Here is a 27,917-nt window from a genome sequence, read left to right as displayed (position 1 = left end):
GTAAACCTCTGTAATTGTGTAACTCACCAAACAGAAAAGAAGCAATAATTAATGTGAAGTACTGGTCCTGCACACAAGAAGGCCCACTGAAACCAAATGAGTCATTGTGAAACATCAAAGAGCAAAGATTTTGTTGATTGTCTCCCCTCCCCCGCTCAAGGAGACAGGCACCAACAGTCGTTCCATCAGTTTGAATTCTGGCGGAAGGAAATAAAAATGTCTGACTAGAAAGAACTGTATCACTAAGGTATGTTACACATGGCACCACCTACTGGCTAACCCTTACAGCAAGTATTTAACAGTTTCCAAAATGGTGGCACGGATCTCAAGTAACACATAGACTCTGTGAAGAAATGTTGGCTCAGTTCAGAGTTAGCTGTAATACAACTTTAGCATTCCATCACATCTTCCCCTTTAAGTTTTACATTCCTACCATTTAAAATATTTACACTATCATGCTATCTATAAAGCTCAGTACGTATCAGTCTAAGTGTCTCTGAATCATATTGGTTTTTCTAATTACATGACCCAAACACATAACAGCTTGGTCATCTGGCTGTCCTTTAGTTTCAATGGCTGTCTCTAATCAGTCTAGAATCTGAATAATCTTCTTGTTCTGTATCCACCATCTGTAGAGTTTGCTTTGTTGGAAAAATTGGAAGGAATACAGTGGAAGGCAACAAAAATGATTAGGGGGCTGGAGCACATGACTTATGAGGAGAGGCTGAGGGAACTGGGATTGTTTAGTCTGCAGAAGAGAAGAATGAGGGGGATTTGATAGCTGCTTTCAATTACTTGAAAGAGGGTTCCAAAGAGGATGGATCTAGACTGTTCTCAGTGGTACCAGATGACAGAATAAGGAGCAATGGTCTTAAGTTGCAGTGGGGGAGGTTTAGGTTGGATATTAGGAAAAACTTTTTCAGTAGGAGGGTGGCAAAGCACTGGAATGGGTTACTTAGGGAGGTGGTGGAATCTCCTTCCTTAGAGGTTTTTAAGGTCAGGCTTGAGAAAGCCCTGGCTGGGATAATTTAGTTGGGAATTGGTCCTGCTTTGAGCAGGGGGTTGGACTAGATGATCTCCTGAGGTCCCTTCCAACCCTGATATTCTATGATTCTATGATTGTTCCTTCTGAGGAACAAACTGAATATGTCTACAATTTCTGTTGAATTCTCCACTGTCAGTCTCAATCATGTATGATCTGGGTGATGAATTCTTTTTATTTATGACAGCTGGAGGTCTCCAACCATTTTTCTTCATCCAATTTTACACAACACAGTCATTACATTGAAGACCCAGCAGTTCTTTTATAAAGTGAGATCTGTTATAAATTGCTTGTAAGCTCTTTTTGCCTTTTTATCTGATTTGTCTACTCTCTGTCCGACCACTTTGCAGATAGATTCTTTTCCAAAGTCAGAATAGTAGTTGTCTTCCCATCAGGAATTGTGCTAAGCTATATCCAGGAACTGCTATCAATGTTGATCTGGAGCTCAGAAGAACAAGGAATGAATCATCCTGCTGTAGGATATTCTTGGCTGTCCGTAGTAGTTAGTTTCATGACTGCTTTAATATACTAAACAGCTGAAAAATGTCCATATTTTGTGCATGTATTACATCTTGCACCCTTGTTTGTACACACATCTTTTGGATTATGATTTTTTCCACATCTTGTGCTTTTAATCCGATAGGTTTTGGAGTTAGCCTGGGACTTGTTTCTCATAGCCTCAGGGGTGTTATGATAACTGCATTTAGCAGTTATGTTGTGTTTCTTTACTACTTTTAAGCTGGTATTTCAGGTTTTTCAAGTTGCTCCTAACTTTTGTTTTGCAGCTTCATTAGCTCATTGTGATCTGCACTAGCTGTTTTGTTATCTAGATAGGTGTGTGTTAAGTCTGTCTTTAATTGTAGTTGCTATGAGACGCTTTTGTCTATAAGCTCAATAACCAATCCATCTCTGATATTTTCATATTTTACAGTCCAAAAATTACAGTTTTCTGCCTGGTTCTTGAGTTATCTGATGAAAACATGCTCTTTCATAAGCCACATTTCTCTGAAAAGTTAGATAAAACCATAAAATACTGTTGCTGGAAGTTGAAAGTATCATTACTTTATTTCTTAGTTATGGAAGTAAACATGGAGGTTGGGCCACCTCATTTATTTAAATTAACACACTGGCATTTTCCTGAATATGTTATACCCCCAATATACCTGGGTTTATTTGACTGGAATGTGTAAATTGATAAATATCCTTGTGTATATTTAATCTGAATACATAGTGCTCTTACTACATGTACTTGCAGTTTTTTAAATGAATGTGCTGTCATTCAAAGAGTTGCAGGTGCACATATCTGGAGTATCACACATTCCTTCTGATATAGTCTCTTGCATATTTTGATACATCAAATATATGCACCTCTGTATATGTGAACTATCAATTCTAACAAATACATACAGTGTTGATTGAAGGAATTATTCTGTGTGGAAAGAAGAAAGCATTTTTACTAACATTTTTATGATTTTTCTTTCCTCTTTTTCATTTTCCTATTGGCTGGAATGGAGGAGCAACGTTTACTTCTCACTGAGGAGAGAGGACATAGGAATTCAATTCATTTTTAGAGGGGAATCTTTTGTGTCTTTTACGTCACAGTGATAAACAATTTATCTACCAGCATTGGGGCCAACAACGCTATCCATATAGGTATTTATACCATGTCTATTACTATGTTAGCCAAACAAAACCCTGTTTTCTCACTGCCACAAAGTGGTATATCACATCACTGTTATTGGAGCATTGTGTTTTGGGGAAGTCTTCCTCCCTGTTTCTTAATGATTAGGAAATGCTTTATTGTCTCTATCATCTCCCCAGTCCTTAGATATCTTTACTCTTTCTTGCAAGAAGTTAGAACCCTCTAATTTGAATGTTTTCACTTCCTTCAGCATATATTTCAGAACTGTTGGGATGCAGACATCCCAATAGTTTTAATTCCCTGATTTATTTTTTATTTATTCTGAAGTTGTGTTTATTAATTTTTTCATTTAATACTTTTTATTCATAGGAAAATATGTTCAGTTTCCCAGCCATATACATCTCATTTGTCAACAAATGAATCTCATTATCTGTTAAAGCTCTTGCAGTCTCTCAGTCTTCTCACTTCTTATATATTTTTAGTTTTGTGGTGTTTGCTTTTCAAGACTTTTGCATTTCATTTTCAAATTACATCCTTGGGTGTCTTGATTATTTTCTGACATTTCTTTACTGTACACATTTCTTTACTTGACTCCATGGGTGCTCCAGGGCTGAAACACTCACGGGAAAACAATGATGGGTGCTGAGCAGACCCCATCAGCTTCTCACCCACTCTCCCAAGTGCCTCCTGCCTGCTCGTGGGCCCCGCAGATCAGTGCCTCCCCCTCCCTCCCAGTGCCTCCCGCCCGCCGCGAACAGCTGAGAGGAAGGGGAGAGGAAGGAGGACATGGTGTGCTCAGGAGAGGGGGAGGAATTGGGTGGGAAGAGGTGAGGTGAGGTGGGGTGGGGGTGGAGCGGGGATGGGAAGAGGCAGGGTGGGGGTGAGGCCTGGGGCAGAGCCATGGGTTGAGCACCCCCTGGCACTTTGGAAAGTCAGCCTCTGTGATACACACTATTTTTATAGCAATGATCCTATTGACTTATAAGTCTCATGCACTCCCATTTTCTTTCACTGATCCCTGCATATCTCAGTTGTGCTACATTTTGCTTTCAAAGATATTTATTTTTCCACAGTATAACTCTGTTGGGATGCCTACCATTTGCTTTAAAGTACTTTCCAGTATTCCTTCTGTGTCTTTCTCCTGCAACTATCAGATTCCCCAGTGTGTGTGTTAAGCAATATATTTTTCTATAATTGCTTTCAAGACATGTTGTAATGAGCTGAATTGCATAGAAGAGGAAAGGGAAGTAGAACAAAACTGCTTGTGATGGGGCAGAGAGGCTGCACACCACCAGAGAAAGTGTTAAGTACAACCTATGGGCCCAGCTAGCTCCACTCCCTCCCTACATTTGCAGCCGATGGAGGGGGAATTAGGGACGGGTTAGAGGAGAGAGCCTGAGTCAATTCAGGATTGACTGGCCAGGAAGGATGGAGTTCTGCCTCAAGGGAGCTTTGCTTGCAGAGTTGCAGAGAAATGAGCAGCTGCTGGGGAGGAGCATTTAGTCCCCTAGGACAGGCAACACATAAGTAAAAGACTTTTGGGAACCGCACCTGAAGGAAAAGGCAGGGATGCTACACAAGAAGATGGTGGATGGCCCAGTATTGAGTTGGGTTTGTTTGAAATGATTTGGGGCTAAGCTGTTCCAAATTCCACAGAAAGGGATAGGACTGAAGAAATAATTAGCTGGTGGGCTGGAGCCCTATTCAAAGGACATCAGAGACAGAGACTTCTTCCCCCCCCAGGGAGACCCAGGGTCATGTAAGGGCACCAGGAAGGTCCACAAGCAGGCACTGTTCCATCCAAGCCAGTTCACTGCTGTTGCTTTTCTAAGAGATGAGAGAGTAGAAAAGTATGGGGCAGTGGGGAACTGCAGACAAACAGAACCAAATTCTGGCCATTGCTCTGGTTGCTTTTCACCACTCTAATTTAACTGGATTTCTGGGAATTCCCTCATCACCTACCAACTGGCTCTGGTGCAGGGGATTTTTCTTGAGTGCCTTTGTGTTCTGGCTATTCATAGTTCTTACAATGGCTTCTTGGGTCTGTGGCAGCCAGGGGTAAATTAGGGAATCCCCCAGGCTGCTTTAATTTATTTAAAATCCAGGGGCTACAAAGGCAGCATGGGACCACTTTTGCTTCTATACCCTCTTCCTGAGCTACACTGAGCAGTGCTATGAACTGGGTCCTCAGTCTCTAGGAGCAGACCTGTACTGTAGCTGGTTGAGGAAAGAGTAGGTGCTGTGGAGAAAGTTGTGTCAACATGGAAGGCGAGCTTTGCTATGTGTCTGAGCAACAGAGCTGCTGAAGGAAATTCTGGCGGTGACATAGACATCTTGAATATTAACTGCAGTTTTCAGTGATACATTCCAGGTGATGTAAAAAAGAATTGTGACATGTATCCAACCCAAAGAGCCCTGAGCAAACCAGATGCAAGCCATGTGGGGGGTACTAAGGATGTGTGAGGCATTCTGAGAGTGGAGGTTCCTTCTCCTCTTTCACATTCCATCGCAGGTGCCTAAATATTATTGTTGCTGTACACCTGGTATAGTGACTTACACCAGTGTAAAGTGTGTGTAAAATATCACCAACTCAGAATGGTAACATTTCATATCCACACTGCATGTTGTAAGTGGCTACACAAGGTGCAGAGAAACAGTGAATCAACCCATGTGAAGGCAGGTACATTAGAAATGACAAGGTTGCTGCTGAGATGAGAAAGATAAAAGTGGGGCATGTTTCATATATGACTGATGAAGAGGGTGTGAGAGGTAAATTTAGTGGATGGAGTACTAGGATGTGCAACCTAGATTCTCTAATGAAGACTTAATGGTTGTAAGGACAAGGGGGAGACAAGGATGAAGCAGCCATTGTGAGAGGTCACTCAAGTGGGACCATAAGTATTACTACCTACAATTACTTTGTAAATAGATGAAAGATAGAGATTTGGCGTGGAAGCTAAGGGTGAAACAGCTGAGACAGTACAGTACTGATCTTTAATTTTGTGTACCTAACATACATATTTGGCTATACTTCTTTACTTACCATTCATTGTCTTCAAAACAAAAGAGGCTACAACTGTAATCCTGCATTCAATTTTACTATGGCATGTGATAAATATTTAAAGGCATTAGCATCTATAAATATTTTTAAGATGTGGTGTATGAAAGATTTAGGAAAAGCTTTTGGAAAAACCTTAAAGTAAGTTGTCTGACTAGAAATAACCACCGTTAAAGCCAGCACAGTTTATATTTGCAAGGATATTGTCTGAGGAATGAATTTACAGAGGGACTTTTGCCATTACATGTGGGAGTTCTTAATGTTAACAACTTAAGAAATAAAGGGGCATCAACAATAGAGGGATAGAACACTTGAGAATTTGCAGAAATCAGAGTTTATGGGGAGTTACTAACTCCAGTGACTTAAGCACTACAACCATGTTTACTGAGAATAAATAGAGTTGGTTTAAAAACAGCCAAGTGCTAGGGGCAATATATTCTTGAATGTAATTGTTAGTCATGGGAATATCTCCAAATGATTTTCTGTGTATCTGGAGAAGAAACGTAGTGTGTTTAGCTTGAGGAAAAACAAAGAGCAAGGCTGACTCCACCTTGTTTCTGACTGCTTCTCCTTCTTTCCAGTGAAGAGTATCTAGACACTTATAGAAGCAATGGTAAACAAGGAGAGGCCAGCATTGACCATCTAGCTGTCCATGGAACACCAGTCCACAGAGAGCAGATTGGATTTATGGTATCTCATATTAATGCCTATCCTTCCAGTTATTTTCAGTCATAATGGGGCAAATTTACAGTGGAATACTATTAAAATCAATGGACTTAAAGAAAGGAAGAATTTGGCTCAGTTAGGTCTCTTCCAATTTCTGGAATGTTGATCTTTTTTACTTCTAATCTTCCTTTGACATATTCATGGAATCATAGAATCATAGAATATTAGGGTTGGAAGAGACCTCAGGAGGTCATCTAGTTCAATCCCCTGCTCAAAGCAGGACCAAAACCCACTAAATCATCCCAGCCAGGGCTTTGTAAAGCCGCCTTAAAAACCTCTAAGGATGGAGATTCCACCACTTCCCTAGGTAACCCATTCCAGTGGTTCATCACCCTCCTAGTGAAATAGTGTTTCCTAATATCCAACCTAAACCTCTTCCACTGCAACTTGAGACCATTGCTTCTTGTTCTGTCATCTGCCACCACTGAAAACAGCCTAGCTCCATCCTCTTTGGAACCCCCCTTCAGGTAGTTGAAGGCTGCTATCAAATCCCTCTTCACTCTTCTCTTCTGCAGACTAAATAACCCCAGTTCCCTCAGACTCTCCTCGTAAGTCATGTGCCCCAGCCCCCTAATCATTTTTGTTGCTCTCTGCTGGACTCTCTTCAATTTGTCCACATCCCTTCTGTAGTGGGGGAACCAAAACTGGACAAAATACTCCAAGTGTGGCCTCACCAGTGCCAAATAGAGGGGAATAATCACTCCCCTCGATCTGCTGGCAATGCTCCTACTAATACAGCCCAATATGTCGTTGGCCTTCTTGGCAACAAGAGCACACTGCTGACTCATATCCAACTTCTCATCCACTGTAATCCCCAGGTCCTTTTCTGCAGAACTGCTGCTTAGCCACTCGGCCCCCAGCCTGTAGCGGAGCATGGGATTCTTCCATCCTAAGTGCAGGACTCTGCACTTAACCTTGTTGAACCTCATCAGATTTCTTTTGGCCCAATCCTCCAATTTGTCTAGGTCACTCTGGACTCTATCCTTACCCTCCAGCGTATCTACCTCTCCCCCCAGCTTAGTGAGATCTGCAAACTTGCTGAGGGTGCAATTCATCCCATCATCCAGATAATTAATAAAGATGTTGAACAAAACCGGCCCCAGGACTGACTCTTGGGGCACTCCGCTTGATACCAGCTGCCAACTAGACATCGAGCCATTGATCACTACCCACTGAACCCGACAATCTAGCCAGCTTTCTATCCACCTTATAGTCCATTCATCCAATCCATAATTTTTTAACTTGGTGGCAAGAATACTGTGGGAGACTGTATCAAAACTTTGCTAAAGTTAAGATATTGGCTTCTACTACAGTCTCCTTTGATTTCTTTGTTTTTAAATTGTCTGCATTCTCCAACGTTTACCTCTCTGTCATTAGCAACCCTTGAAATTAATATTTATCACATATATGTTGCTTTTCAATTTCAAAATGCTGTACAAACATGAACTAATGAAGACTGGAACAACAACGACTTTGAAGCAAGAGTGAGTATATAATCCAATTATATCAGCTTGGGAAACATAGAAATGGAGAGATAAATGATATATTTTTTAACTCTCCACTAATTCTAGATGCCTCCTTTTAAGTGGCCAAATTGGGACAAATAGTGTCTGACTTTTAATGATGCTGAACACCCATAACTCATATGGAAGATAACTAGAATTGTAAGTACTCAGCACCTCTAAGAATCTAAGGCACCAGTATTAGTGGAAGGTTTTGATGACATATGCCTAGATTACTTGTCTAGAATACTTGAATAAGTGGTAGATCTAGAATAGTATTCAGGAGTTCCTGGTTTCCTGTCCTATGTTTAATCCACTCACTGTTACTTTAATCATTTACTAGTAGACCATCAAAATATGACAACAGAGAGGCAGTGGGGTGAAGAGGGCACTCTTCCCTTACATGACATGTGCTAACTTGATCTTATTGAAAGAATGGTTTCCTTAAGATCACATTATTTAAATAGGCAACATACACTTGGAACATTATTTAAGTTATTTTGAAGATAAGTCTTCTTCATGGAGCTACAGTGCCATAGTCAATGGATGTAATTTTATATCCAACTGAAGTAAACATGATTACCAAGGCCTTGTCAACCAGAAGCACTGGATTAGTGTCTCCAAGCAGATCTGTTTCAGTTACAGTTGCTAGTTAACTTATCACAGTATTTATAAAAGAGTTTTGTTTTTATTTGTTTCTACACCAGAGTATATATTTAAAATACATTTTATTTACAAGGTAGCACCCTAGTAACACTGGCACGCCACAATTGTGTGTTGTCTAAAGCAAACGAGTAGACTAGCCATAAACCATAGAGGCCAAACAACAGAACATGATTGATGCTGTTAGCTTGTGATACCATGTACCTGAAGTGTCTTATGAGATCAAAACCACAATCTTATTTTGTATTTTATAGTGGGAAGATATGAAACTCCCTCCCACTGGTAACACCTAGCACATCTAAGGATCCAATTTCCTAGAATCAAAGGTTAAACATTTTTGGAAAAGCAAAACAGAAGCATACATGAATTTTTAAAAAGTTGTTGCTGCTACGACTGCAGCATGACATTAGATTTATGTAACTGTTGTACTTCTGCGTGCCGCACCTTCCCACAAGGGTGAAATCCTAGCTCTGTTGAATTCAATGGGGCACAGCATTTCCTGGTGGAGAATCCAGAGCAATACAATCCTGGGACAGATTTCCCAATCTCTAGAGCCTTCTAACCTCATTTGTTGAGCTTAAATTCCTTTTCCAAATCAGCGTCTGCTTGTAAGCTCAGAATGACTCACTCACTTCAGGGCATACCTGCACAATTCCTATGCCCTTTCATATGTACAGTCACAGTACCAATCATTTATACAATCAAAACAGAGACATTCCAATTAAAGGAACAAAACACAGTATGTGGAGATATGGATAAGCAACATTATAATTTGTGTGACTGAGGCTGACCAAAGCTGGCTTTTCCATTATAGAAGCAGCCGAGAGTTCCATTCCTCTTAGCTTGTTAGGACTGAGACTCACAGAGCAGGTGTCCATGGACACAAAACAGACTGATCAGGTCTTATATCTTACATGTCCACCACATTGATATTAATTCACTTGTGTGATCTAATGAAGTCCAGGAACAGTGGTCACTATTTTTTTAAAAATCAATATTACCTATAGCTATCATCTTTTAGTATTTACTTAAAACAAGGAGACACCAGATGCCACTGTGTGGTCCATCTTGGGTAAATGTTGACTTTTTAGGACCTGATATAAAGCCAACCAAAGTTAAAGGGATTTTTCCCATTGACTTCTATGGACTTTGGTTCAGGCCCTTTGGGCTTGATCCTGCTGCCACATAGATCTCAGGTTGCTGTTGAGCATGAGGAGCCCTGTAGGAGTGTACTGAGCAATAACATCTTGGTTTAGTGGCAGTATCCTGTAAAACTGATATATTTTCAGGGATTTTGAGACTGTTCCTGGCCCTCCCATGACTTGTCAACTTGATCTGATAAATAGGGTTAATGTGTTGAAGATAGGAGAAAATGACTAATTTCAAGGGACATTGTAATACTTACCACCTTATATAATATCACAGTTGTTGCCCTAATTTCTCTCACACAAAAACACCCCTTCTACTGACCTTTGAATGGTGACCATGGTATCTGTAATTTTTCACATACTACTCCATGAGGCAAAAGCTGTCTGCATCTGATTTTGAGGGAGATTGATCAGAATGATAACTTTTGTTATAGATATATGGCTGCTGAAGACTGGTTAGAGATATCATTTTTCAAGTCTACAAACCCTGAGTAGCCAAGTATCCTATTTTCATTTGAATTGTCCAAATAGCTTAGAGCCATAAGCTCCCCTTCACTGTGTGAACCATGGAAATTGGAGCAGGAGGGCCATGAGGAGTATAGTGACTACACAGAATGTTCCCTTCCACATTGTAGCTATTACAATCTCCTCCCTTCAGGGGGAAGACCAGATAAAAATGGCAGAACCAGAAGAAAGACAGAGCTAGGAGTTAGGGAACATGCCTTTCAACATAGCAGTGTCCCTTTTCAACCCAGGCAGGTAGTCAAAGTTTGGGGCCCTGTAAGTATTCCAGTTGGGAATAAAAAATTGTGATAGGTATTTCTCTGATGCAGTTTCATTTGCAAAGAATGTACGAGGTCCTGGGTCTCTCAAATCAGAAAGAATCAAATAGCAGGAAATAGCCTTTTTTGCACATGGTACCAACAACACTCTTTTCACCCTGCACTCCTGACCCAAACACGTCAAGCACGTGTTTTCAACTGCTCCTTCACCCTGTCTCTCCCACTCATACTGTTCTCAGTTTGTGTGTGTTCTTCCCCTCCTTCCCAAAACCTACCTGCTCACAATGCCAAGTTGAACCCTCTGCTCACCTGGTGCTAATTTTTGGGAGGACTCTATTAGGCCTTGTTTTAGGTATTACCCTTGACTGGCTCTTCACAACTGACTTAATTGGGGGATTCATTCACTCATCAGTTTAAAAAGGTTTTAACTCAATTCAGAACAAGGTTTGACCCAGCTCAACACATCCCTCTACTGTGACCCACCTCAGCTCTGTCCATCACCCTGAGGAGGCCTGAAATGGTAACACCCAATAACCCATCTCAAACAGAAAGAAAGAAATAATTTAACAAGTTATTTAACACTTACATATGTCTGTCTGTCAGGATAGTTTCATAATATCAACATAAGAATTTTATTGCCATCCAAATCTTTGGGGCTTTTCTCTTCCTTGATTTCTTTTCAGTGTGCTCCTGAGGCATGGCTATGGTATCTGTGGGAATTGCTGTCTGTGACAGTTTCTAACCATTCTGTTTAAGTAGGGGACTTATAACTGTCACATTTTTCTCAGCCTCAGTGTCTGTAGTAACATTCTCAGATTCAGGAGGAGTCCTGCTGAAAGCCTGTCCCCTGATACTGCCTTAGATAAATCCTTATGGATAACTTTTGGTTTTACCCCTGGGACCCAATTTATCCTGTACACCACTTTGTTTATTTAACTCATTAGTGTATAGGGTCCCTCCCAAAGCTTATCCAGCTTAGGGCTCCTACCCTTCTTTGTCCTAGGATTGTGGAACCAGGCCAACTCCCCTCTTAAAAGTTTCCCTATATGACTTTACATCATGCAGCCTTTTCATTTTATCAGCGGCTGTCCTCAAATTTTCCTTAGTAAAGATATGAATTTTTTGAGTTGTGGATTGTAGGGTTTCTATGTAATCCAAATGGTTTATATCCCTTTATTCTTCTTCAGGAACACCATACCATGTTTATTGGGGTCCTTAGCTCATGCCCAAACATGAGACGAGTTGGGGTATACTTTGTACTCTCAATGACTGCTGTTCTATAAGCCATCAAAAGGAATTGGACATGCCGGCCCCAGGCCCTTTGGTGCTGTACTACAAAGATAACCAGATGAACCTTCAAAGTCTACAATTTCATCAGATTGTGGGTATGCTGGGAAGTGTGAGTTTTGTGGATCCCTAGAATCTCGCAAACCTGTTGAAATGCTTTGGATTCAAAGATTCTCTCTTGATCTATGTATAACTCACCCAGGATCCCAAATCTGATGAATAATTAATTCACTTGGATCAAATTGATTTCTTATTAGATATGCTTCAAGCCATTTTGTGAAGTACTCCAAAGCTATCAACAAGTATTGATTATTCCCAGTCTCTGTCTCAGGTAAGGGCCCAAGAACACCAATGGCAATGGGCTCCACTGGTGCCCTCATAGGATACTGCTGCCAAGAGACTCTGCCAGTTTCAGGGGGAACTTTCCTTGCAAGGGAAGCATCACCTTTCCTTCACCAGCTTTCTACATCCGGCTTGCATTTCACCCAGCAGAAATTCTCCCTTTGCTTGGCTAAGGTTTTGTAACCCCAATATGTCCAGCAGTTTTATGATCATAACATTGTCTCAGAGCCTCCATTTTAATATATCTGGCACAACCAGCTGGTGCCCATCACATACCTCATCTCATATGCAATATTTCATCTTCAAACTCCAAGCTGTCCCATTGACCAGATAGCCTCTACTGTTGTATTGTGAAGGGATACTACATTCCAGGGTGGCTACATTTGCCAATTGATTTTCCATTCAAACACTATCCTGATATCAGGATCTTCTCTTTAGGAAGTTTTTAGTTGCTCCGGGATTCCTTCCTGCAACCCCATCCCCATTGTTCCAGTGGACGAACCAGGAACAGGGGCACTTCTGCAAATTGGTGAAAGACGCACATGCACCCCCTTTAGCAACTAATTCCTTGCGCTTCTGCTTGAGGCAGTGTTTATAATTAACCTCCCAACAAAACCATCTGGAAAAAGCATTAGCATTACCATGACAGGCCCGTGTGTGATTGTGAAATCATAGTACTGCGGTTTCTCCAACCATCTGGCAAGCTGTCCCTCTGGATTCCTGACTCTAAAGAGCCATTGCAGGGAAGCTTGGTTAGTCCTGACCATAAACGGCCTCCCAAAGAGATAGTGATTAAAGTGTTTTCTAGATTTAAACACTGCTATGAGTTCATTTTGGGTAGGGCAATAATCTCTCTCAGGAGAACTTAGACTTTGACTAAGCTACCACCCTCTCAAGTACTTTGTGTTCTTGTGTCAGCACTGCCCCCAACCATAAATACAAGCCTCTGTGTCCAATGTGAAAGGGGTTTTTAAACATGGATAGGCCAAGACAGGAGCAGTCTGAGCCTTTTTCAACTCTGAAAATGCGACATCACACTCTGCAGACCGCTAAAATGGTTTTCCTTTCTCACCCAACCTACGCAGTGGTTTTGTAATACTGGCAACCTACAAATGATCCTTCAGTAATAGGAGCAGAGCCCTATAAAATGCTGCACATCTGTTGGCATCAGGGGAGTTGGCCACCTCTGTATAGCTTCAGTTTTCTTTTGTCCGTGAAAATTTCCTCCTCATTAATTGTGTACCCAAGCTAGATTACCTCTTTTTGGAACAACTCACATGTTTTTGGATTCAGTTTCAAGTTGGCCACCTTCGGCTCAACACAGTTCATTTGTAAATGTTTTAGTTCCTGTTCAAATGTTTTAGCATGCAGCAGGATATCCTCTAGGTATAACACATAGGCTGAGAGTAGCTTGCCATGTAATACTCTCTCCATTAGCTTCAAGTGTGGCTGGTGAATTGCACAAGCCAAAAGCCATCACTTTAAATTGCCACAAGCATTGTCCTGCTGTGAAAGCAGTTTTTTCCCCCTTGTCTTCTGGATCCATTTCCATTTGTCAATGCTCACTTTTAAGATACAGTGTGGAAAACCAAACTGAATCTGCTACAGCATCTAACGTATCTATCTAGGTACCATCTATTCATAGTAATGGATAAGAAGTCTTTAAAATGACTTCCTGTAACTTTCTATAGTCTACACGTACCTGGTGCAGCCAATCTTTTTTTTTTTTTTTTACCAGAACTATGGGTGAGGCCCCCAGAACTGGCTGAAGGCTCAGTAATGCTGTCCTGATACATTTTCTTCATGGCCTGGAGTGCCTCTTCCCTTTCTGTGGCTGGTAACTGGTGAGGTGCCTGTTAATGGGTCAGTTTCCTCCAGAACCAATCTTGTGCTGGACCAGTGTACTACAACCTATATCTTTGTTGGATGAAGAGAACAACTTCCAATGTATAACCAGAAAGTCTCTTATACTGTTCTGCTGTTTCCCATTTAAATATGCAGCACTACACTGTACAAAGTCCAGTAGAAACTCTGGGAACTCACCTTCACCTTCTTCTCCCTTGTAGTTTTCTTCTATACCAGATCTCACATTTTGCCACTGCAGTCCCCTTTTTACTGTTTGCTTCTTGTCATAAACATTCAGCAAATGAACTGGGATCAGTTCTTGGTTTGGATCCACAAGAGCTTTAGAAGCCAAGATTCCCCCAATACCTTGGGTCTAAAAACAGATTTCAACCACTCCTCATCTTTGTCATGCTGGAAAGCTAACACATCATCTAGCTGTAACAATACTTTCTGCCCTCAGTGGTAGGACAACTCATTCACTGCAAACCAATTGCCTACAAGCCATTTATCTTACCTAGGCCATATCTTTAAAGGGATTTCCACAGACTGAATTTGCACGACACCTTTCCTTGTATTGTTTTCACAGTTATTAGCCTTAATGAAATCCAAATATTAGCTCATTCACAATTACAGTCACCCAGATTTCTTGCTCAAATTTCAAAGGTCCAGTCTTCAAACCCAGTTTTTTGTTTTGTTACCCCAGTCAGTGTCTCTGTTGAGACCAATTAAGCTGTTTTGGATCCCTCCATTCCCTAGCTTTTTTAGCACATCTGGTCTTATAACTTATCTTTGAACGTGTGCCAGTTATTCCTATACACATCACAGATCATATTACACATTCAATAGCCAAACTCAAATCTAAGAGAAAACTGTGGGCCTGATCCTTGTACCTCCAAACTTTGCCTCTTCAGCCTGGTGTCCCCTTGTTTCCCAAACTGGGAGAGATGCATTCAGTAGACACGTGACAGTCTGTCTTGGCCCACCTTAAATTTATAACAACCCTCTTTGTGGCCAATTTAATCATAGTACCAGCATTTAACCGAACTCTTTGCTTTAATTCTTGCATTATTGCCAATTTCCCTTGTTTTACAAGCTAAGTTTATCATTTGTTCCAACCATTCAGTGTAGCCATGAACCAGATTAGAATCCCCTCTTTCATCAGACTTATTGAACATGGAGCTGTACTTACAGAGCTCATGGCAGTCAGCTTCCATTTTCCTCACAGTTGCTTTCTCCTCTCGTGAGCTACTGCAAGAAAAGATTCAGGTTCTGTGGCAAATCCCGCAATCTCTCTGACTGTTTTTGGCCTCCTTTTGTTCACCTTAATATGTAAATCCAAGTCCTGCTGAACACCTATAAATTGGTCCATTGCCAATCTATTCTGGAAGGCCTTGGTGGAATCCAGATATGCCAGGAACACAAATCACTGCAAGTGTTCTGCCAGCCCTTAGCTGTGCCCTGACCAATTCAGATTGATATCTAGACCCAAACCATATGTCAAGGACTTGTAGCAGGTCTGGATCATTGCATCTCTTTTCTGGGGGTAAATTCTGCACCATCAGAGCTGGGCCACCCAAGCTGGCTTCTGGTATATCCCCCTTTCTGTCCCTTCTTCCAGCCATTCATTTGAGCTATAACGTTGAATTGAGCCAAATAAGCCTCCCAAGGAATTTCCCCCTCAAATATAGTGAGCTTTTGCATTATTTATGCTGAAACATCCTGACCTCTCCCCTCTGGGCCTCTGTAGGTTACAAAGGGGGCAGAAAACTATTGTAAATATCTTGTTTTACCCAAATCCTCTGGCAGGCTTACTGCCTCCTCCAGGTGGCTGCCTTCCATTGTGGACAGTGACCCTTTGATTTCCTCCTATAGCTGAGTTTTTAGCTCCAAAGGTCCTTGTTGTAGCTCATCTCAGTTGCAAGTTCCGTATTGGTTAAAGCTTGCTTGGTCTTTAATGCTTTGTGGAAAATCCTTTGGTGTATGGCAGTCACCTTATCTCCTCTTTACTGTTCCAGCCTGGTGGTTTTTAGCTGGGTTTCCAGATAAGTCCAGGCACTTTGTAGTTGCTATTGCAACAGGAATGTCATCTCATCCTGCAAGTCATCTGGGAAACTTCCAGCACTTGTTTTAAATCTGGTCTAAATTTCTTTTGTGAAATCGCCAGCTCTTGTTTTAGGTCTTTTTTAAAATCCTCCTAGCCATTTTTGATTTCTGAAAACACCTTCGTTATTTGTTCCATCATAGTGCAGCAGGAATACCTGCTCACAATATCCCTTCTTGGAAACTGGGTCCTGTTCCTGACACCACTGTTGTCCCTTTTCGACCTTAGTGGCTACTCAAAGTTTGGGGTCCTGAGGGTATTCCAGTTGGGAGTAGAAACTGGTGATAGTTACATATTTCTTTGATATTGTTTTGTTTATTTACAAATAATGAACAAAGTCCTGTATCTGTGAACTCAGAGGGACTCAGATAGCAGAAAACAGCGTGTTCTGCAGGAATCCTTTTCAGCCTAACCCCCCGACTCAAAATCTTTTCAGGTTTCTTCCCAGGTCTGCCACATGCTTTCAGCTCCTATTTCAGCCTCTCATCTCACTCAGTTTGTTCGGTGCTATCTTCTTCCATTTACCCTTCTCCCCATCTGATCGCCGGAGTTGGTGACCATACCCAGTCAAACCCTCCACTCACCTGATGCTAATTTTTGGTCAGTGTTGACGGGGTCTGTTTACCCCACACTAGCCCAGAAAGTGTTAAGTCCATATTATTGACAGCAAAAGTCCCACCTCCCTGACGGGACTGGGCGTGCTCCAAGTGCTCTAGCAATATAAAGGGAGGAAGCCCAGCTCATTCTGGGCTGGAGGCTGCAGGGAAAGGATCTGTCTGGGAAGCTCCTCCAGAGGGCCAGCCACAGCCCCTGACTGTGCCAAGAATCAGAGCCTCCCTACTAGTAGGAAGTGACCTAGGGAGGGTGACGGAGTGGTACCTCGCATCCGTGAAACCTCAGCATGTTTTGGTAGGACGCCCCGCTGAGTCAGTGGCAAACTGCTCCGCCACTGTTAGGGCCCTGGGTCAGGGCCCGGTGGAGTTGGGTGGGCCTGGGCCCTTCTATGGGGCTGCCACACCCCTTGTTGGGCGCCCCAACCCCTATTGAACTCTGGCCGCTAGGCCACGCTGCCCTTCACCCAAGGGCTGCTCTGTTGAACTCTGGCTGCTAGGCCACACTGCCCCGATCCTAGGGGCCCTCATCGGTATTTTAGACTTAAGACCTTGACCTGGTCATCTAGAAAGCTTGGGGGAGGACTCATAGGTGGTTCTCTTCTGCCCAGGACTGGCCCACAACATTTTGGCACCTGAGGAGGGGAGCTCAAATGATGCTCCCATGGCCCCTTGCTTGGGAAAAAGCTTTGAAAGGTCTCAATTCTGCCCTCTTCCTCTCATGGTACTGCTCTGCTACCTACCCCAATAAAGGAGAACTAACAACTTAAAATGCCTTGTTCAAAAAATTTAAGTAACACTTAATTTTCAAACACCTGAATAGCAAATGTAACTTTTCTTGTCTGCATAGTAAACACTGGCATTTTTATCTGTTTGGATAATCAAAGTGGTGCTTTCTGTGCCTTCTTGGTTGCAAAGATTTGAACTGCTTCCTGCTGAAGGTCCATAGTCTGGGCCAGCTCATGCTCTATTGAGATGGCTGTAAGGCCAACCAGCCTCTCCTGTGTCATTGTGGAGTGTAGATGTGTTTTTATTAACTTCAGCTTGGAGAAGCTGTGTTCTCCACTGACAACTGTTATAGGAAGTGTTAGAAGTATGCGCAGAGCAACAAAAGCATTCGGAAAGAGGGTGATCATCTTATTTGTGCACATATATTCCAGAACAACCCTTGGAGTTGACCCTGCTGAAATGTAACTTGAAAGGGCTTTCAGTTCATCACCTAAATCACTCGCATCAATATTGCGCATGTCATCATGTGTCAACACTGTCTCTAGTGCCCTGCCTAGTCTTCTTCAGGTATAGTGAGGAGTTTTGGAATATTATACAACATCCCAACTGCCATGTTCTTTGAGCTGCATGAAATGTTCTTCAACTGACTGTATTGCACAATCTAGCATCTCATAGACTCTTAGACTTTAAGGTCAGAAGGGACAATTATGATCTTCTAGTCTGACCTCCTGCACAACACAGGCCACAGAATCTCACCCACTTACTCCTGTAACAAACCCCTGACCTATGTCTGAGCTATTGAAGTTCTCAAATCGTGATTTAAAGACTTCAAGGTGCAGAAAATCCTCTGGCAAGTGACCTGTGCCCCACGCTGCAGAGGAAGGCGAATCCCTTCCTCCCCCCCCCCCCCCCCGGGCCTCTGCCCATCTGCCCCAGAGGAAAATTCCTTCCCGAGCCCAAATATGGTCATCGGCTAAATCCTGAGCATGTGGGCAGGACTCACCAGCCAGACACCCAGGAAAGAGTTCTCTGTAGTAACTCAGATCCCACTCCATCTAGTGTCCCATCACAGGCCATTGGGCATATTTACTGCTAATAGTCAAAGATCAATTAATTGCCAAAATTAGGCTATCCCATCAATAAACTTAACAAGCTTAGTCTTGAAGCCAGATATGTCTTTTGCATCCATTGCTCCCCTGGTTAAATAATTCATCTTTGAATTGTTGTTTGGGGTATCTTATGGGATTGTCCCGTGCCTCGTAATCAAAATGTCGTCTTCTTTGGTGACTCTTGTATTCTTGAATGGGTGGGAAAATAGTTTCAGTGTGAAGTTCCTCTGCCAACTTCTGTGTACTCTTCAGAATGTTTTGAAATCCCTCATCTGACAGGTAAGACTGTAGGTATGACTTTGCTTTGTCCAGTTGTTCCATTGCTCCAGATATATCAAGGTCAACACCTTGGAGTCTCTTGCTTACAATGTTTATTTCAAAAAGTATGTCATGCCACAACACTAAGTCACACAGAAATGTGAAGTTATGTATGTTACTGGTTATTCCATTCCCTCTGCCACTGTTCTCCCATGAACAGTTCATGTCATAGCATTATCCTCCATAATGGCAACTATGGCATCATCTATCATCTCAATTTGGTGTTTGATAGGCTTTATCGCCTTTCCCATTGTGTGGCACTCAGTGGTTTCAGTGTCAGAGAGGATATTCCCAGATGTTTCTTCTAAATTTGCCATTGATGAGTTGATGCAGAGAAAAATATATAGATGCTTTGAATTACATTAAAAACTTCAGCAGCCTCACTAGAAGCTGATGCTGCATCACTGACCACCAAGACCACCATTCTCTAATGAATGAGAACTGCATGGGACAAAAAAGGCTCGAGGGTTTAACTCTCATATCTGTGTCTGCACTCCTCTGTTCTTTCGTCTCATGTTGGGACCATTATCGTAGCCCTGACCTCTCATGTGAGCTATCGCAATTCCTGTATTTTCCAGCTTTTTAAGAAGCACATTTGTCATACCAGCTCCTGTAGTATCATCGATGTCAATAAATTCTAGAAAACGCTCTCTGATAGTCACCACTGCAGGGACATTTTCACTAAATTCTGTTGTTGTTACAAAACGCACCATTAAAGTCATTTGTTCCGTGTGGCTGATGTCAGGTGTGCAGTCCAGAATAACAGAGTAATATCTTGCTGACTTCAGATCGGCCACAATCTTCTGTTTGACTTTTGTTGCCAGTAACTGTATGATCTCATTTTGAATTGTTTTTCCAAGGTAGTGGTGTGTGTACATTTCTTGGGTGGTGACTCTTCTTAGATGCTCCTGGAGTACAGCATCAAACTCAGCCATCAGCTCCACAATTTTAAGGAAGTTTCCATTTTTTGGCACATACAGCTGATCTGAAGTTCCACGCAGTGCTAGGTTTTGGGTAGCAAGCATTCTCACAGTGGCAATGAGGCTTTTCAGAACATTTTGCCAGTAAAGAGACTCAGATGCAATCTTCTCTTGATGTTCATCCTCTATGGTGGCCTTTAACCTTAGTCTCATCTCAAGCTCTTTCCACCTATGGAATGTTCTATGGTGATTTGCTGCCTTCTCATGGTATGCTAGATCTCTAGCCGGATTTTTCCAGTCTTTTGTTCCTGTAGAACCCAATGTGGCTGGAACATTAGACTGGAAGAGTTTGCAATAAAAACAGTATGCAGCATTCTAGGTTTTTGAGAACATAAGCCACGGCTTCTCCACTTTGTCACTACAGGGGATTTCACACCAGTAATGTGTTGGATGCAAACTTCTATTTTCATTGTCTTTGGGGAACATGAAGTTTTTCACTTGCTGTGGCCTATCCAGTACAAGGAAGTCCCTCAGGCTACTGCTCAAGTCGGTTGACAGTCCTGGATCATCTAGACTTAAGGAACTAAACTCAGCAGCAGCTGTTTCTTGTGCCTCCACCATACTCTTCTCTGATCTACACTTTTCTTCAGGAATGTGCATGGTTACATCCATTTCAGATGGAGATATGGATGCTGCAGTAGCTGCCAGGTCACCTGCACTCTGACTAACTGGAAGATCAGGCATCTCCTCATCACTCACATCCTCACTGGGGATGGAAGGCTCACCATGAACATATGTGTCTATGTATCTCAGGAGAGCTCCTTCCTGCTTAGATAGAAAAGCTTCCTTTGCTTTCTTTCTTTTTCTGAATGCTGCCCCAGAGGGGCATCTTCTTCTTTCACACATGACTGCTGTTCTGTGCCAGCTATACTGGCTCTCAACACTCAGTTGAAGGGGACAAATTAGCAGGCTGGTAGCAGGGCCTGAGTAATGGAAGATATCAGCATCTTAAGGGCCTAACTGGCTCCTACTATTTCAGCTGATTGCCTGTTCTCCTCAAGTGGGTTCAAACAGGATGCTCCCTGAGAAGCTGGTGTTAATTAGTCCAGGCTCCTGGAGGTGCTAGAGAGGTACATAAGAGGCTCAACCTCCTCTCACGCTGCAGCTCCTGCTGCTTTCTGTTATTCCCTCTCACCTTTTCTCCTACCTGCCTGTTATGTCTCTTGTGCCCTCCTTCCTCCAGCACAGCACTCCACCATCTCTGTGCATCTAGAGCAGAGAATATATGTTGACCAGCAGCAGACACAATTTTCTACACTCTGGGTCCTAGTGGTGCCCCCCTACAGCCTGGCACCTGAGGCGGCCACCTCTGCTTCTGCCCTCAACCCCCTGTTTGTGGAACGAGAGATGGTCACAGGCAGACTCTTAGGCTTTGTTTTAGGTGAGTTGTCTTACAACTGATTTAAATGGGGGACTCATTCACACATCAGTTTAAAGAGGGTTTAACTCAACCCGCAACATTTCACCCAGCTCATAACACTGGCATGTTCTTTTTTAGAGCCTGGCATGAAATCTGCTGATGGAAAGGGTTTGTACTGAGTGGCATGTGAACCCCATAAAGCATATATGACTACAGATGACAGGATAGGTTTGAGTACATCCTCATCTTTCAAACATGCTTCCATGAAAAGAGAAGGATATGGTCCAGATAATTTAAGAGGAGGTAAATTGGCAGTGGAGAAAGACATTAATCCATTACAAAGGACAAGAGTTCAAGGTATTGCTCCTGTTCAGTGAGAAGACATCATATTTTCCTATATCTTCTATAAATATTTTGTGTTCATGACATTGCCTTTTATTTTTCACAAAAATCCAAATACTGCATCTACTGTACTTATTCTGTAGTGTTATGTATTAAAGTGTTTACACTAAGAAGAATCACACTAGCAATGTGTGGGTGATAGCTTTGTTATTTTAGAAATGCTAAAACTGAGAAGTTCTCAAGTCACTATGGAAATGAACTGACTCTTGCCATGTTCTGTAGTAAAGGTTTCAAACAAGCAGAAATAGATTTTTTTTACATAACATAAAAACAATGAGTGTACAAGTGATAATTTATAGCCAGTTGTGTAAACACTTACTACCCTGAATAGTGCTTAGTCTATGTGCTAGACAATAAAAAAAGAACAGAAAGGGAGGGAGGGAGAGAGAGCTTATTCCTGATCCTCCTCCACTAGTATCAATAGGAGTTTTAGCATTGACTTCCACTGGAGCAGGATTGGCTTTATAGGGTATGTCTATACTGCAAAGACAAACCTGCAGTGTAGAATCTCAGAGCCTGGGTCAGTTTGACTTGGGTTTGCGGAACTTGGGCTGCAGGGCTAAAGAGTAGCAACGCTAATGTCTGGGGTCAGGCTGGAGGCCAGGCACTGAAATCCAGAGCGAGAGAGAGTCTGAGTCCAGGCTTCAGCCCAAGCCCAAACATCTACACTGCTTTTTTCCCCCCAGGAACAGAAAACATTTCCAAAACCGCTGTCAGAGTGTTTTCCTTTCATTTTTCATCAAATTTGTTACTACAGTATTCCTTTGATTTATATAACAGGCTGACTACATTATCTGTATTGATCACCAGCTTGCAGAATACATAGATAGCATGGTGTAACTCAGGGGTGGGCAAACTTTTTCGTCCGAGGGCCACATCTGGGTGGAGAAATTGTATGCAGGGCTCGGGCAGGGGGTTGGGGTGTGGGAGAGAGTGCGATGTGCAGGAAGGGGCTCAGGGCAAGGGATTGGGGCAGAGGAGGGGTGCGGGGCATATAAGGGGGCTCAGGGCAGGGGTGCAGGATGGGTGTGGATTGCAGGAGAGGGCTCAGGGCAGGGGGTTGGGGTGCAGAAGGGGTTTGGGCTCCGGCCTGGCACCGCTTATCTAAAGCGGCCCCTGGGGGAGAGGGGGCGGAGGGCTCCACATGCTCTGCCCTTGCCACACCTCCAGGTACCTCCCCCGAAGCTCCCATTGCCTGCGGTTTCCCATTCTCAGCCAATGGGAATTGCGGGGGGTGGTGCCTGGAGGCCAGGGCAATGCACGGAGCCCTCTGCCCTCCCCCACCCAGGGGCCACAGGGAAGTGGTGCCAGTTGCTTCTGAGAGCAGCACGGGGCCCACAGCACCACAGGGGGCAATCCCGCAGGCCGGATCCAAAGCCTTGAGGGGCTGGATCCGGCCCATGGGCTGTAGTTTGCCCACCTCTGGTGTAACTATAGTGTAAAAATGCTTATGAAATGTGTCAAGTTATAGTCCTTCATGCCTTGGACTTTCCTTTTGGCTCTTTCTTCTTTAGTTTCATACTGAATTCTGAACTTCTCTGTTAATTAAATGAGGATTTTCTATGACAATAGATGGAAAAACTTAGTCAAAACTGCCAAAAGTGGTTAAAATAAAATTGGAGGGTTTTTTGCAATACAAATAGTTGAGTTCCTTTCCTTTAAGTACAAGGGAGGATTAAATTAACCAATGTTTAAAATAAAAGCAAAACACTGTAATACATGGCAAATAATCACAATGGGAGTTCCAATTTACCCTAAAAGCACAATAAAAAATTCACCTTTCCATCAATAAAGTAAGACTAAGTGGCCACATGTACTGAAGTTGAAGATTCAGGGTGAAATCCTGGCTCCATTGATGGCAATGGAGCGAGAATTTCACCCTTAATTTCTTTAAGAGGACATGTGTATTGGGAACTATGATCAGAAAAAAACAAATAGGAGAAAGTGTATGAAATGAAACAAAAAAAACTGCCCATAGAAGGAAATATTCAGGACTCATTCCTGAAGTCACAATGTGGTCAAAGCTCTCATTGTCTTTCTTTGGAGTATGACCAGCACAATGTATTGCAGAATCAGGCTCTTCGAGAAAAGCTAATAATGTGAACAGTCAACTTGCCTTCTCTTCTCCCCTATAACTCTCTCCTCCAATTCCCTAATCATAGATGCTGAAGTTTCTCATCTGCACTCCTCCTCTAACCCCTACATGTGCCCCAATCTCACATCACATAGGGCTTGTCAGTACAGGAACACTGAGGAAAATTAATCTGAATTAACAAAAGGTGTGAATTTAAAGTGGATTAGTTACACTGCATTACCACCGTCATTCAGAATTAAAGTGACTATTTCAGTCAGTGAAACTAAATGAATGAAGATCATTTTAGTTCAGAATGAGCCCTTAGCTTGTAAACTCTTTGGGGGCAGGAACTGTCTGATTTGTTCTGTCTTTGTACAGCAACTAGCACAATGGGGTCCTGATCCATGACTAGGGCTCCTAGGTGCTACAATAATATCTAATATAATACTAGAAGGAGCTCAAAGATCGCTGTAATGGATATGCCATAAGACCCTGCATAGAATAGACAGTAAATGTGTAATTTAAATTTAATTCCAGAATGTAAAATTCTCTAAAGCCATCTAATACATTCAGTCTATACTGTCAGTTCTGAATATAAAAGTACATACCATGATGGAGCAGTTTTAAGAATGTATAGCTTTTAACTGGTCCTTCACTTCCTGCTTCCTTTATTATTGTGGCTATAATGTTTCACTCAGGAAGAGACTGTAATGTCCCCCTTCTCCATTTTTGTATCTTTTTCTTTGTCCCCTTAACTCTAGTTTCCCCCATTGATTACACTAATATATAACACCAAGCATCAAGGAAGCTTATTGCTCGGCTTTCAGTGAAGATAGTTGCTTGTGACTCCATTGGACCCCTTAAAAGAGTATAATTATGTTTTCTGTTTTCATGAGTGCAGGATTCATGTGTCCAATATCCAGATACAATTTTTTTTAGAAAGATTCTCATGACCTGATTATCAACATCAGTATTTTTTTCTTCTTCTAAATCAATATTAGCCTGTTATTAGCCAGCATTATATATTGTCTTTTTAAGTCTCAGTTATATAACTATTGCCTTTTCTTTGGCTTACAATTCCTGCTTATTATTCATTATTATATGGAACATTCCTCAAATATGCTGTATTATTTAAAGAGAAAAAAATGAAGAGCCCATAGGTAAATGGAAATCTTTGTGATGCTGTTTTGGGGGCAATAGTATTTGATTAATAGATGGAAAGAATTTGAGTAAACCTACATTCATCCAGAGCAAGATCCATCAGCAAATCTTTGTTGCATAAAATAAAATTAAATTAAAATAAAATAAAAGAGAAACAGAGATGTTGTTCTAGCTTGCCTATGCTTTTTTAAATTAATTTTTACATTGTGACTTAAGTTCCAATTGGTTAGTGCAGCAATAAACTAAACATCTTACACTTTAAAATACATGAGTGTATTAACACTGTGATAGGAAATTGTTTCCAATAATGTAGTGCTTATGTTTATATGCTTCTTTGGGGATTTCCTGATTTTGGTTATTAATTCTTTAGCAAGCTCTGAAAGAACACAGCAAAAACAAAGCTAAATTTAGGAAGATTAGATGGTATAAACATATTACTTGGCCTTCCCTATAAATATATTGGAATGACCATCACTCATTGTGTTTAATTCCTGAGATGATGATTATCCTAAATTATATCCTGTTTGAAGTATAAATGTTTCTTCTCAGTGTGCCAGGGCGGCATGTATGCTAAGACTTCTAATTATCTTTATTCTTCAGAAGGTTGCCTGAAAAACATGTCTGCCTACATCCAGATTGATTTATCCAGAAGGAAGCATCTTGAGAAGACGAGACTTCAGTGTGCAGTTCAAGGTCAGAACCCTTCTAAAGTTAGAGCACTGAATGCTGTCAGACCTCTTAATTGGAACAAAATGTTGTTGGTCTGAGCAGAAATACCAAGGATTTAATGAGCACAGAGACTGCACTCCTCTCTGCCCCCTAAAAATAGATTCCAGGTCAAGCTGAGGTATGCTGAGGAGGGATTGTGTGGGAAGCTTGCGCTACCATTCCCTTGACTGTATCAATTCTATGAATAAACAGCAGACTTCAGGCTCCGGGACTGCCAGATCAACATGTTTCACAAGTGCTAGATACACTCTAACTTTTCCCTAGACTCAACCTATCAAAACCAAATTTGCTCCCAATTAGAATAAAAGCTACATGAAACCCCAGTAAAATCTACTTCCTTATACTATCACTACTCTTTGCATTCTGAAGGGGTGAAAAATGAAATACAAAGCTCAACTTTTCCTATTAGTAGGTTAGATTATGCCTATAGACACAATCCCAAGCAAAGGCTGGTGTGTAGACTGCACCAACTCAAGAGCAGGCATTCTGACTGAAGGTACCCTCTCTGAGACACAATTCCCTCCCTTCTTTCTCCTTGTTCAGGGCAGGAGAGTACTTTGCTGCTGGCCTATATGAACACCCGCCGCTGCACCAGCCAACAAGGGAGTGAATCCAAAGCGCTATTTCCTGTATATTTCCACCCACTTGTTCAAGGAGGGGAGGAAGTGTACATGATGGACCCCTTGATGGCCTGGAACCAAGGTTCTCAGACTGCATGCCCAAGCAGGGGATTGTAAGTTCCAATTTAGCCCAATAATAAGAAAAAATCCACCCCTCATTAGTAAGAATAACAATGACAGGAGTACTGCAGACTGTGACACACTCAGTGCAACTCAGGTATCATTTTCGCCAGTGTATGTTTGTGAAATTATTTAAAACTTCTGTAGACTTAATAAAAAGAAGGTTAGCTATTGGTTTCCCAAATCCCCTTGGTTGCCTTCCCATCAACAGACATCTTGCATGTTCAGTTTTTCATTAGAGTTTTTAATATCCTAGGGAAATAAAATGTATAAGATACTTTTTACAAGCTAAGTTAATATGCAGTTCTTGCAGACTGCAGAATATGTGTAGTACATCAGTCAGCAGGGGAAATAATTTAAAAAAACCCCAATTGGCTTTTTTAAACAACGTCTAAATGTTATAACACACCCAGGACTCGAAGCCACAACATGACTTATCCTGAATTTCATCAACAATTCTGCCAGTAAACATGTATTAGCAGTGATCCCCCAGTGATCATAGATGGCATAAACTAGAGTACTTAACAGTCAATGTGTTGAATTAAGCCCTGTTGGCCAATGTTCCTTGCCTGTACATTGTCCAGCACAAAGTCATGTCAACTCCAAGAATTTTATATTGCAAGGAGCACTACCTTAGAGATTTCCTTAGATTACATCAAGTCAGCCAATCATTCTCCTGGCTGTGCAGCATCACTGGTGAAATGAGGGGCCATCCAATTTTGTAGAATTCATGAGTAAAAACAACAAGATTCCTACCTGAATAGAAATTAAATATTTTAAAAATAAACCCTCCATGTCTTTGAAATTAGACTATGCATTAGTTCCACTTCAATAGATTTTTCTCTAAAAACTATTTATGGTCAGAGGCATTTTACCCTAACAGATAACAGGGGCAGCAGTTGCATTTACCACTGTGTTTAAATTGTCCAGTTAAGCCCTCTTTAATGAGACTCTATCTTTGTGTCACAAGCAGTGTGCTATGAGACCAATTAATTACAAAATAGAGATGGAAAAAAACCCACCTCACTTTAGCTTTCTGCATTCAGAAAAATCAACACATGATAAAGAAAAGGGGATTGTGACAAGGTGTGATCCTGCCTTTGTCTTTTGCTGTGTCTACACAGACTGTCTGGAGACCTTCAGTTGTTAAATGCCACTGTGTAGTTTATTTACATTGTCTTTCCACCATCTTTACTGATCCATACACAACATTATTTACAGCATTAGTTTCTTCTCATCTCTCTGCCAAGGTGAGGAGAGGAAAGAGATCTCTCCACCCAGAGATCCTTCCTAGTTCTGGCTCTGATAGGCTGCCGCCAGCTGCCCCCTTCCTTCCTGTGCTTCTACTCCCTGTGTTAATGGACTAATTAGCTCGTTAGTCTTCTCCCAGCCCATTCTAATCCACTAATTAGGCAACGTCAGGTCCACTCTAGATCAGAGTTCTAGCTATGCTGTTGGTTGGTCACAGGGATTTTCAAGGATATCTCCTCAGTCTGGCAGGGCAGGTGCAAGGATGTTTCGCACCCTAGGCAAAATTCCACCTTGTGCCCTCCCCCACCGCACTCC

The 27,917-nt window shown here is 41.9% G+C and overlaps 1 protein-coding gene and 1 long non-coding RNA gene across 4 annotated transcripts in view; one reads left to right on the top strand and one right to left on the bottom strand.

Moving 5' to 3' along the window:
- NPY5R (neuropeptide Y receptor Y5) overlaps positions 1 to 11,287 on the bottom strand; it is a 49,510-nt gene extending 38,223 nt beyond the window's left edge. Inside the window, exons 1-2 of one of the 2 annotated variants that reach the window (XM_039542228.1) lie at positions 11,150 to 11,287; positions 10,104 to 10,171 (exon numbers count right to left, since the gene is read on the bottom strand). The gene's annotated coding sequence lies outside the window, so the exon portion shown is untranslated. The remainder of the gene's footprint in view (positions 1 to 10,103; positions 10,172 to 11,149) is intronic. The other variant, XM_039542230.1, reaches the window with a different exon arrangement.
- Positions 190 to 26,565, top strand: LOC120406984. 2 transcript variants are annotated; one of them, XR_005599718.1, is made up of 3 exons: positions 190 to 247; positions 25,483 to 25,575; positions 26,155 to 26,565. It is a non-coding gene; the product is annotated as an uncharacterized LOC120406984 (long non-coding RNA). The 2 variants fall into 2 exon arrangements; XR_005599717.1 differs by lacking the exon at positions 190 to 247 and adding an exon at positions 21,516 to 21,602.
- Positions 26,566 to 27,917: the final 1,352 nt, after the last annotated feature.

Source organism: Mauremys reevesii, linkage group 5 (genome assembly GCF_016161935.1).
Source record: "Mauremys reevesii isolate NIE-2019 linkage group 5, ASM1616193v1, whole genome shotgun sequence".
Lineage (NCBI taxonomy): Eukaryota > Metazoa > Chordata > Testudines > Geoemydidae > Mauremys > Mauremys reevesii.
Note: the sequence above shows the minus strand (reverse complement) of the source record. Positions and strands in the feature narration are given on the sequence as shown.